The sequence below is a fragment of the Acomys minous genome (genome assembly GCF_964271855.1).
Source record: "Acomys minous genome assembly, chromosome: 2".
Lineage (NCBI taxonomy): Eukaryota > Metazoa > Chordata > Mammalia > Rodentia > Muridae > Acomys > Acomys minous.
In genome coordinates, this window is record NC_140484.1 from 91,232,791 (window position 1) to 91,245,650 (window position 12,860).

At 42.8% G+C, this 12,860-nt stretch overlaps 1 long non-coding RNA gene across 1 annotated transcript; it reads right to left on the reverse strand.

The window, feature by feature from the left end:
• Positions 1-671: 671 nt before the first annotated feature.
• LOC311589302 lies at positions 672-7,482 on the reverse strand. Its single transcript, XR_014776494.1, has 4 exons — positions 7,367-7,482; positions 6,078-6,122; positions 4,445-4,549; positions 672-818 (listed from the first exon to the last, which is right to left on the reverse strand). It is a non-coding gene; the product is annotated as an uncharacterized lncRNA (long non-coding RNA).
• Positions 7,483-12,860: the final 5,378 nt, after the last annotated feature.

The following is a 12,860-nucleotide window of genomic DNA, read 5'->3' on the forward strand; positions in this document are numbered from 1 at the left end:
GAAATTTGTTTATTCAATCTTTTCTGTAGGAGAAAACGCAGACATGACCTTTGGCCCACTGAGCTTCTAAGTAAGAAGCATGGTATAGCATGCTCTTGAGTATTTCCCAAAGTCAGGACACTGAATTCTGAAGAGACATGTGTAGGAGTAGGTAGCTGGCCTGCTCACCAGTTGCACTCTTCCTGACTCCTTTTATGTCCTTCCCTGTGGCCTGGTTCGGGAGATCTGATTTTGTGGACATAATTTACTGCTATCACTTGATTCCTCTGTTGTTAGCTAAATGCCTCATATGACCAACAAGGGCTGTGCCTTCTGCCTGGTAGGTGAGTGTGGGGGATCGCTGAACTCACACTTTATTTTATACTTAGACATCGAACTGTACTTCAGCATTGGACTTTAAGTGGCAAATTTGCTTATATTACACTTTATTTGCAGTATCAACCTAAATCTTTGTAAATCTGGAGGGGATGTCATGTTTCCCTCCTATGATCAAAGCATAGCTCCCAATATATAAATAAGCCATACATTCCACTGTAAAAATTTAAACACAAAATATATTTTTTAAATCTTTACATATTACTTAAGGCACCAGTTTACCCCAGAAAGAGTGCAGGGATGAGCCAGGGTACTTAATAAAACTCAGTAGCCCATAGCCTGGATGTTGAGTGCAAACTCAGTGTTTATTTTGCAGCATGGCCAAACATCCCTCTATTCTTCAGATGAAGTCAAGCTATGACCTGTCCGTCTATGCGAGATGTCCACACATGTTTGTCTGGAGAGTGGTTTCTTCTAAGTCTCCAGGCTTATGTGGATGCCCACTAGGGAAATGTAGAACACACAATTAGAAAGGAAGTGCAGTTGAAATTTTCCTAAGAAAAATGTTTATCAACTATCAGTTATCTCACTCTGAGCAGTGAGACTTTGCAAACAGTATTGCATACAGCAGTTCTTAATAGCAGCATAGACTTCCTCCAGCATTACGAATCAGTCAAGACATGTTACCCAGAAAATTAGATAGCTTTCACTGATAAAAAAAAATGGCTTGGACCAGTGAGATGGCTCTGCAGATAAAGGCACTTGCTGCCAAGCCTGACATCTTAAATGTGATCCTGTAGCAGATGATGGAAGGAGAGAACCAACTTCTGCAAGGCCATGTCTTCTGTCTTCCATATCTATACTTTGGTGCATGCGTGCTCATCAAAACACATACACTCCACAGTAAACAAATGGGTGTACGTGTTAAATTTAAAACTGTACTAACAAGGAATCAACATGCAGTAGGATCTTAAATGCACAGTCCTAAGTGAAAGGAACTGCTTGTAAAAGCTACATGCTGGGTGCGTTCTGCTATGTGACAATAAGCTACGGGCAAAGTAGAAGAATGGTGAAAGATCAGTGGTTGCCTGAGTTTTGAAGGAATAATGAACCAACTAGATGGAACGCAGAGAATATAATTGTATGTGAAGTTCATGAAACTGACAAAATAGCTTTAAAAATTTATCTGTGAAGCATAATCATTGACCAGTCAGCTGAAAGCAAAATAGATGAAAAAGTAGATTTTCAACCTGAAGAAAAGTAAATCTGACACTGGAGGAGAGTGACAAATGTCCTCAGATAAAGGACAAATGGCAAAGCCATCAGACCTCTGCTAAGCCACAGAAACCAGGAAATCATGAAATTTGCAGGCAACTGGGTGGAACTAGAAAGTATGAGTGTGGTAACCCACACCAAGAAGACACACTTGGTGTGTACGCATAATGGGCTATTAGCCTTATAGTGCAGAATAATCATAGCACAATCCACAGACCCAAAGAACTAGGTAATAAGAAGGGCGCAAAGGGAGGATGCTTGAATCCCATTCAGAAGGGGAAATAGAAAAGATATCACAAGTAGATGAAGTGTGGGGACTGGGTGGGAAAGGGTATGGGGAGAGAAATGAGCATAGGTATCAGATGTGGGGAGAGCAGGGGTGAGAGGTGAAAGGGCTGGGAGACAGAAGGAAATCAAAGGGCGTGTCTCTGGGATAAACTGGAGACCTAAAACAGGCTAGGCCCCCCTGGGAGGATATAGGCATGACTCTTAGCTGGAACTCCTAATAGCAGGGGGCATGGAGACTCAAGTGACTACCTCATAGCCAGGCAAGATTTCCAGTGGAGAGAGGGGAACACCAACCCACCCAAAAAAACTTTTGACCCAAAGTTTACCATCCCTACAGGAAATACAGTGATAAAAATGGTTCAGAGATTGAGGGAGTGGCCCACCCCATAGAAAAGACCCAACCCCTGATACTATTAATGATATTTTACTATGTTTGCAGATAGGAGATTAGCATAACTGTCCTCCAAGAGGGTCCACCCAGCGATGGATCAAAACAGATGCTGAGACCCACAGCCAAATATTAAGCATAGCTTGGCGGAGACTTATGGAAGAATGGGAGGTGAGGATTGAGGGACCCAGAGGGGACAGGAAGCCTAACAGAGTCAATTAACCTAAGGCAACCAAAGATCATGCATAGGCTAGACATAGGCCCATGACACATATGTCACTGATGGACACCTTGGTCTTCATGCAGGAGCCCTAGCAAGTGGAGCAGAGAAGAGGCCTGTCTCTGTCATGGACTCTGTTGCCTGCTTTTAGATTCTTGTCCTAGCTGAGTAGCCTTGTTTGGCTTCAGTGAAAGAGGATGTGCCGAGTCCTGATGTAACTGGAAGTGCTGGGGGGTGAGTTAGTAAAGAGAGGTGCTCTCATTTTATGAGAAGGAAATTTGTGAGACGGTGGGACCAGGAGGAGAAGAGTGAGGGCAGGAAGGGGGTACATTCAGGATTTAAAGTGAATAAATAAATTTTTAAAAAGAGATTCTTGTACGGTAGCTTACATCTTGAAGGCATTTAAATCATAATAAAATTTATCAAGGACCGTACATAGTTCAGAGTAATAGCTCCACCTCTTAGATTCCTACTACCCCTCTTAGATGGCTCACCATCACCTATAACTCTGGGGGAACATGATAGACTCTCCTGGGCTCTGTGAGGTCTTGGACACACATGGAATAGACTCACATATAAAAGTAAGAGAGAACTGGGTGTGGGGATCAGACCTGGGAAGAATGGGAGCAGGAGGACAGAAGGCCTGGAGAGAGAAGAGAAACTGTGGGCGGGGACATCACTGTGACAAACTGGAGACCTATGACAAGGTAGGCTTCTGGGAGGATATGGGGGGATGACTCTAGCTGAGACTCCTAGTAGCAGTGATCATGGAGACTAAAGAGGACACCCTCTAACTAGATAGGACTTCTAGTGGAGAGAGGAGAACACCAATCCACCCCCCCTCCACAAAAAAATCTGTGACCCAAAATTTATCCTGCCTATAGGATGTACAGGGATAAAGATAGAACAGAGATTGAGAGGATTTCCAACAAATGGTTGGCCCAACTGAGACCCAACCCATAGAAGAAAGCCAACTCCTGACACTATAAACAATACTGTGGTATGCTCAAAGACAGGGGCCTAACATAGTTGTCCTCTAAGAGGCTACACCCAGCAGTGGATCAAAACAGATACTGAGACTCATAGCCAAACACTGAGTGAAGTGTAGGGAGTCTTGTGGAAGAGTGAGGAAGAAGAGAAACACCAGAAGGGCATAGAAGCTTCATAAGAAGACCAACTAACCAGGACCCAGAGAGGCTTGCAGAGACTGAAGCATCAATCAAGGGCCATGTATGGACTGGCTCTAGGTCCTCATGTACCTGATGGGCAGCTCGGGCTTCATGTGGGTCCCCTAGTTAGGGAACTGGGGCTATCTCTGACATGGACTCCATTGCCTGCTTTTTGATCACTTCCCCTTGACAGAGCTGCCCTGCTGGGCCCCAGGGGAAGAGGATGCACTCAGTGCTAGTTTGACTTGATGTCCTAGGGTGAGTTGGGGAAGACTATGGAAAAGGGGATAGGGGGAAGAGGGAGAGGGGTGGGTGGAACTGGGAGGAGAGACATGAAGGGACTATGATCGGAATATAAAATGAATGAACAAATAAACAGGTTTTTAAAAAGTAAATTGTGTGTGTGTGTGTGTGTGTGTGTGTGTATGTGTGTGTGTGTGTGTGTGTATGAAATGATAATAAGTTGAAATCAATATAGAGACTTTTCTAACATTTTAAGTGTTCGATTATAGGCTAAATAATTATTATAAGGGGATTTTGTAACTCATTTGTAAAATAAAGGAACCCAAACAGTAAGCTCAGAAAAAGCAATAAATAAACAATATGGCTTCAGATCAGTTGCAGAGTAGATTTAAACAATGAGAATTTGATAAGAAGAATTTTAAGGAGTTTCTTCAGATTGACATTGCAAATTCTCCAAGAGAAAAATAAAGAGTGGTCATATCCATTAAAAAGGAGGATGCCGATGCATTGAAGGGCAGTCCATTTCTGTGAGAGCTACACACGTACCACGATTCCTGGATCTGGAGTTGGGTTAGGCTTTAGGAACCTTTTTCTCAGTTTCCTCTTCTCTTTCTCTAGGCTTCGCATGTAATGGATACGTTTATCGATAGACTTGAGGTAAATTGGAAAACAAAAACCAGAACCTCTCAGAACATATAAAGCTAACATCGTGTGATTTGTTTTTGGCTTGTGCCAGTTAAAATGATAAGAGCAACACACAGTCTACTTAGCTAATAGAACAGAGGTGGGGGGGAAATCACACACACACACACACACACACACACACACACACACACACACACACACACACAATCCCAAATTATTTCAAGTTGTTCTTAGGTGGAGAGAATCCACACTGTAAGATCAGGAGGACTGTCAGAGGGGCTGGTGTATGCTTGATTCCCACATCAATACCATGCACATTTCTGTAAGCCCAGACCTGTGGTCATGTATTTTCAATTTTATTTTTAAATATAATTTCATTAAAAAAAACATTCAAAGTCTTTTTCTTTATGGCACTAAGAAAGTAAGTACATTATTTAGTCTTATTATATGCTTCATTTCACACATGGCCTTTTATGTCAGCATCGTGAGGCCCAGATGAGTACCGTAGACCAGGGGGATGAAAGTGGAGTGCTTTGAAGAGGTTACCACGCAGTGGAGAGAAAAGTGCTGATGGAACAGTGAGTGGGACGCACTGTTCACAGGGAGGTGGGCCTTCACATCAGCGAGAAGCTTGTTGTCCTCATGATCCAAGCATCCCCCTGATATGTGAGTAATCAGAGGAGCCTCTTGTTGTTCATGGGGAGGAGACCTGTGCTCAAATGCTCACAGTAGCAGTGTTCACTGTAGAACCACGTTGAAGCAACGCAGTGTCACAAACAAGAAAGAGGAGCAATGAAGTATGATTTGTGCCATGAGGAAACATTAAGCACAATGAAAATAAGGGAACCACAATTATATATGGCATTCTAGACTAAGGAACCAATATTGAGCTCTGCGACTCATTATAACGTTCAAAGCCAAGCAAGTGTCAGCAATGCACTTTAAGAGGCACACACAGCAGTGTATTGCAAAGAAGTGGATGGAAAGAAAAGATATTTTAAATGATGCTATGTCTTTGAGAGATGCAGGGAGATAAAACAAGGAGGTGGCTTTTGGGTGGATTTGGAGACACAATGTTTCGAATTCTTAAGTATGAAATCTGTTTTATTAGCCAGGTTTGTTGCCACACACCTTTAATTCCAGCGCTCGGGAGGCAGAGGCAGGTAGCTATCTGGGGGTTTGAGGACAGCCTGGTCTACAAAGTGAGTCCAGGACAGCCAAGTCTACTACACAGAGAAACCCTGTCTCAAAAAAAACAAATCTGTTTAATTATTACTCTATTTTTCATCTTATATATGATGCACAAGTTTTGTTTGTATATGCCATATATATATATACATACATATACATATATATATATATATATATATATATATATATATATATATATATATATATATATATATCTCCAGCCCAGTCAAGACCTACTTTAGTAGTACAGGAATCCAGGTGTCTGAGGGATACCTTGAAGAGGTGTCTAATTAATGATCACCATACATTTAGGCATAAGTTAAAAGGTTGATACAAAATTTACCTGCCTGGTGGTAACATCTGAAGGATACTGCTTTCGTGGTCCTTCCTACATAATATGTAAACACAGACACACACAAAGTCAAAATAAAGCAGAAATGATACTCCATCTCTTTAAAGATCTGTTATAGCTATCATTACAGGCAAGAAGCAGGACCATGGCGCAATTACGCTTAACTGAAATGGATGGAGAGCTGGCTTTGAGCCACATTATGGGTGTGTGTGTGGGGGGGGGTAGGTGGAGGGCTGGGTTCATTCCAGAACAAAATGATGTACAAAACCCAAAAAGTGTCACAATTTCATTGGTAAGTTCCCAGATGCCAACCTATAGGCTCAGTTTTCTTAACCAATATATTTTATTACAAACTTATTAACCGAGCGTACGTCACTTATAAACTGACTAGCATAAACGATAGGAAAAGAAGATTAAAGAATAACAAAACCGTAAGGATATCAGTTCTGAGGAACAATTCTCCAGGCATAGGCAGCAAGATTTCTTCTGTTGGGACCTGGAGTAGCCAGAACCCAGAACCTCAGCAAGAGCCGGATCTCGAAGTGGAGTGATGAGCAGCCAAAAACTATTCCAAGTCTGGAAAGGCCCCGCCTCTTGTTTCTGGGCTCATTTATATATCTCCTCCCAGAGTCTGGTCACAGTATCTTTTCAGCTGGTAATAATCAAGTTCCCACACGAGGTGGTTTGCCTTCTAGTGGATTAATATCACCTGTTCTCTCACAAGACCATTCCAATCCCACAATTGGGATCATAACAAAAAACAGGTTTATCTCTCCTTCACCAACCAGTGTCCATGGGCAAGTGGGTCAAGTTTTTAATTTGGCTCCCAAATCCGGGAAGCTGGAGCCAATGAAGCCATGAGAACACAACAACGAACATAGGTGTTCCGTGTTGGAATCTCCCACCCCCACCCCTCATAAAGTGTCTCTTGCCAACTTTGATACAACTATAACCTTGAACCTAGAAAGTAAATCTGAATATTGAGAGCTTGGCTGACACCCTGGCTCTTCCTTCCTTCAAGTCTCCATCCCTCGGCTCTAGGGTGGACCAGTGCCTCAGTCAACATAGTCCCTAGATCGGGTCCAACTGGAGCAATCACTGCGGTGCTTCTCCTCCTCAGGGGTCTTCCCAGCAGCCTAGGATCTAGTATGTTCACTCAAGACTTCAGAATCCCACTTCCCAAATTGGAACCTGGCATTGGCTGCAGCTGACTGCATGGGGTACAATGCTAGGTAGAGCAAGGTTGGCCAGAACCGAGTTCAAGACCTCAGAGTACTCACTGGATACACTTGGGCTGGCTCCTCATCCTTAGCATTCAGGCACATGCTGCGGGGCCCTAGGGTGCCCTAGGCACCTACTGCCTAAAGATAGGGCCACCCATGTCCCTCAGGCCCTGACCCACCCTACCATCACAATTCTCTTTGTTTTCTCAGCTTGTGCCCCGCCCTTTCCCTAAATCCAGTGCCCAGGAGGCTTCTGGCTGTCTGCAAAACTCCAGGCAGCTGTAATTCCCTGTATACCATCCCATGTGCCCCAAAGCCACATACACTACCTGCCTGTTTTGTAGGAGAGCCCTTGGTCTGTGTGTCTAACTCAGAATTCTTGTCTGTCATTTCGGTCCCTGCTATTCTGATTCTAAATTCTACCTATCATTTTTCCCATCATGACTTCCAGTTGGAGCAGCTCCCCTCTCTTCCTTCTAACCCCCTGTGCCTTTCAGTGGATGGTGGGCAGGGATTGAATGTGGCTGTGTTATGTTCTGGCTTCCTGCTAAGGTGAGTCTGCAGCACAGCTCTCTACGTCATTTCTGATGTGCTAGACATTTTCCCATTTGTGCTAAGCAGAAATCTCTTCAAACTGGTCATTCTAGTTTGCTTTTCAGTTGTGATAAACATTTAGTGGTTTGAATGAATGTGGTCCCCGTGGGTTTGTGTATTCCTGTGCTTAGTTACCAGTTGAACTCTTTGGGAATGCTTAGGGGGTGTGGATTGGTTGGAATCTGTCACTGGGTGTCTTAGTCAGGGTGTCTATTGCTGTGATGAAATGCCATGACCAAAAAGTAAGTTGGGGAGGAAAAGGTTTATGTGGCTTACACTTATACATTTCTCTTTATCATTGCTGGAAGCCAAGGAAGGAAGTCAAGTAGGGCAGGGTTCTGGATTCAGGAGCTGATGCAGAGGCCATAGAAGAGTGCTGCTTACTGGCTTGCTCTTCATGGCTTGCTCAACCTGCTTTCTTACAGAACCTAGATCCACCAGCCCAGGGAAGGAACTACTTACAATGTGATGTGAGCCTTCCCCTACAGCTCGATTTTATGGAGGCCTTTTCTCAATTAACTCCTTTCAGATGACTCCAACTTATGTCAAGTTGACATAAAACTAGCTAGGACATTGGGGGTGGACTTTGAAGTTTCAAAAGCCTACACGAGGACCTCCTCCTCTCACTTCTTTCTTTCCTCTCTCTCACTGTCCGATGCCTGTGGATCAGGATGTAAAGCTCTCAGTTACTTCTCCAGGACTCTTGCTGGCCTGATGCCATGCTCCCACTCATGGTGATAATAGATTAAGGCTTTGAAACTGTAAGCAATCCCCCAATTAAATGTGTTATTTTTTAAGAGTTGCCTTGGCAGTGGTATCTCTTCCCAGCAATAAAACTCTAGCCAAGCCACAGCATGACCAAAAGCAACATGGGGAAGAAAGGGCTTATGTCAGTTTCCACTTCCATATCCTAGCCTATCAGTTGAGGACAATCAGGGCAGGAACTCCAGGAACCTGGAGACAGGGACCAAAGGAGAGACCATGGGGGAATGCTGCTTACTGGCTTCTTCTTTGACTCAAGCTCAGCCTGCTTTCTTCTGGGACCACCTTCTCAGGCATGCCACAGCAAGATGAGTCCTCATAGACACGCCTGCAGAGCAGTCCTCAGGAGGCAATTTTTCAAGTGAAGCTTCCTCTTTCCAGGTTATGTTAGGCTGTGTCAAGTTGACCATAAAACCTTAAGCAGCACATTATCTTTTCTCTATTACAGTCTGTACCTCCACCTCGGAGACATCTCTAGTAGAGTAGAGTAGTTCACATGGACAATGGGAACAGTTCCCTGTGCTCAGCTCAGTGAGGATGGAATTATTTGGAGGAGTAAGTGCCTAGTAGTGTTATTAAGCAAGAGGCACAGTACATGCCTAATATTGTACCCAAGAGTCACAGTGAGCAAGTAGGTGAAAGTCGGCCTCCAAGCATGGTCTGCCAATTGCTCTGGGCTCAGATGGGAACCACCTAACTTTCTTGCCATATATGAATTTATAACCTTAACTATGTCCAGATTATACCTTTTCATGTTTCCCATTGAAGTGGAAAACACTGTTGACCCTCTGTCTCAGGTACATCTCTCTATTTCCATGTCCATGTCATTTCTGCCCAGGAGCCTTCTCATAGATTATATTGGACAGAAGGTTTATTCTCTTAAAAAAAATATATATATATATATGTATGTATATATAATTTCTATTTTTCTATTTTTATTCCCCCTTCTCTACTCCTCAGAAAAAGGAAGCCCCCTCCAAGAAACCCCAGCACAAGACACCTCAGGATTAAGTCCATCTTCTTCCATTGAGGCCGGGCAAGGAAGCCCTTGCCAGGGGGCCGTGATTGAATAGCAAGCAACAAAGTCCATGTCAAAGACATCTCTCACCTCCCTCCTTACTAGGGGACCCACATGAAGATTAAGTTACCAACCATCTACATATGTGTATGCAGCCTAGGTCCAGGCTAGGCATGGTCCCTGGTTGGTGCTTCAGTCTCAGGCAGCCACTCCTGGGCACAGGTTATTTGACCTGTTGGTCTTCTTGTGGAGTTCTTGTCCTTTCTGGGTTCTTCTATCTTACTTCCAACTCTTCCACAAGACTCCCCCAAACTCTGCCTAATATTTGGCTGTAGGTCTCTGCATTTGTTTGGATCCAGTGCTAGGTGGAGCCTCAAGGAGGACAATTATGCTAGGCTCCTGTCTGCAAGCATGACACAGTATCATTAATAGTGCCAGGGCTTAGCTCTCTCTGATGGGGTGAGTCTCAATGTTTAGCCCTTCCCTCAATCTCTGCTCCATCTTTATCTCTGCATCCCTTGCTGGCAGGGTAAATTTGGAGTTGAATGTTTTGTGAGTGGGTTCATTCCTACTTCCTCCTACCGGGTACAGGAGGTTGCTACTCTGGTCTACATATCCCCTCTGCTGGGAGTCTCAGCTAGAGTCACCCCTACATCCTCCCAGGAGCCTACCCCGTCACTGAAATCTAGCTTGTCTCAGAGATGCCCTCACGCTTGATTGGTTTCTCTTCTCTCTCCAAGCCCTCTCCTGCTCTCCCCACATCCGTTCCCCACCCTCATTTCCCTCCCCACTCCCTCTCCTACCCTTTTCCTTCTCTTCATCCGCTTCTGATGTCTATTTTATTTCCTCTTCTGAGTGAGAATTAAGCATACTACCTTGGGCCCTTCTTGTGACTTAGCTGCTTTGGCTCTGTGAATTGTCATGTGGTTATGGGCTACTGATTTTTTTTTATTAATCTTGTATTCAACCACTTTGCTAAAGGTGTTTATCAACTATAGGAGTTCTCTTATATAGGTTTTTCTTTTGGGGGATCATTTATATATTAGCATTTCATCTGCAAATAGTAATAGTTTGACTTTTTCCTTTTCAATTTGAATCCCCATGAACAATTTTCTTGAACGCTCTCATTTTGAAATCTGTATATAAACCTGGCTTGCTTGTCTCCAAAATACACTCAGAATCAAACAGCACCTCTGGGTTTGTTTCTGTTTGTCACTCAGCTTATCTTATGCACACCAACACTTGAAGAACTCCCGACCCAAGGACCTATACCCGACTGAGACTGTCCGTGGCACCTGATCTTTCCAATACTTTTATCATGAAGGGGTGCTGGATTTTGTCAAATGCTTTTTGGCATCTAAAGAGATGATCATGTGCTAGTTTTCTTTCAGTTTGTTTATATTGTAGATTATGTTGATGGATTTTTGTATATTGAACCACCTGTGCATACCTGGGATGAATCCTACTTGATCATGGTTGATGATATTTTTGATGTGTTCTAGGATTTGGTTTGTGAATATTTTATTGAGCATTTTTAAAAATTGTATTAATTTATTTAGATTACAACTCAATTGTTATCTCATCATTTGTATCCTGCCATTCCTCACTCCCTCCCACTTTCACCCTATTCCCTTCCCCTAGGTCTAAGACCGAGGGGACCTCCTCCCCCACTATATGGTCATAGGCTATCAAGTCTCATCTTGGTAGCCTGCTTATTCTTTCTTTGAGTGCCATCAGGCCTCCCCACCAAGGGGAGGTGGTCAAATATGGGGACCAGAGTTCATGTCTGAGTCAGTCTCCACTCTCCATATAACTGTGGAGAATGTCATGTCCATTGGTTAGATCAGAGTAGGGATTTGATGTTTACTACTTGTATTGTCCTTGGTTAGTACAATAGTTTGAGCAGACCCCCTGGCCCCCGATCCACCCATCACAATGTTCTTTTTCCCCATCTCCTATATTTCTCTTACCTAGAGTCTCAGTAGGATGGCCTCACATCGATCACAAACTCCTGGTAAGTGAAGACTTTTGTGGGACATGCTCTTTGGGCTCATGGCCAATTATAAGTGAGTATATACCATGTGAGTCTTTCTGCTTCTGGGTTAACTCACTCATTATCATCATTTCTAGTTCCATTTATTGAGCATTTTTGCATCAATACTCATAGAGGAAATGGGGCTGAATTTTTTTGTTGGGTCTTTGTGTAGTTTAGGGATCAGGATGACTGTAGCCTTGTAGAATGAGTTTGGCAATGTTCATTGTGTTTCTATCTTGTGGAACAGTTTGAAAAGAATTGGTATTAGGTCTTCTTTGAAAGTCTGGTAGAATTCTGCAGTGAAACAATATGTCCTGGGTTTTTTTGTTTGTTTTTGGTTTTTTGTTTCGCTTTTTGTTGTTGTTGTTTTTATGAGATTTGTAATGACTGCTTCTATTTCCTTAGGGGTTATAGGACTATTTAAATTGTTTATCCAATCTTGACTTAAATTTGGAAAGTAGAATCTATCAAGAAAATTGTTCATTTCTTTTAGATTTTCAAATTTTGTGGCATTTAGGCTTTTGAAGTAAGACCCAATGATTCTTTGGATTTCCTCAGTGTCTGCTGTGGTCCCCTTTTCATTTCTGATTTTGTTGATTTGGATACTGTTCCTATGCCTTTTATTTTGGCTAAGAGTTTCTCTATCTTGTTGATTTTCTCAAAGAAACAGTTCTTGATTTTGTTGATTCATGTATTAGTCTCTGTTTCTAATTTATTGATTTCAGCTCTGAGTTAGATTATTTCCTGCTGTCCACTCCTCTTGTGTGTCTTTCTTTCTTTCTTTCTTTCTTTCTTTCTTTCTTTCTTTCTTTCTTTCTTTCTTACTTTCTTCTAGAGCTTTTAGGTCTGCTGGTAAGTTGCTAGTATTAAAATCTCTCCAATTTCTTTATGAAAGTTCTTAGTGCTATGAAATTTCCTCTTAGCACCGCTTTCATTGTGCCTCATAAGTTTGAGTATGTGGTACTTTTATTTTTATTGAATTTTAGGAAGTTTTAAATTTCTCTCTTTATATCTTCCCTGACCCAGTGGTCATTGAGTAGGGAATTGTTCGGGTTCCATGAATGTGTAGGCTTTCTGTTCTTTTTGTTGTTGTTAAAGTCCAGCTTTAATCCATGGTGATCTGATAAAATACAAGGGCATGC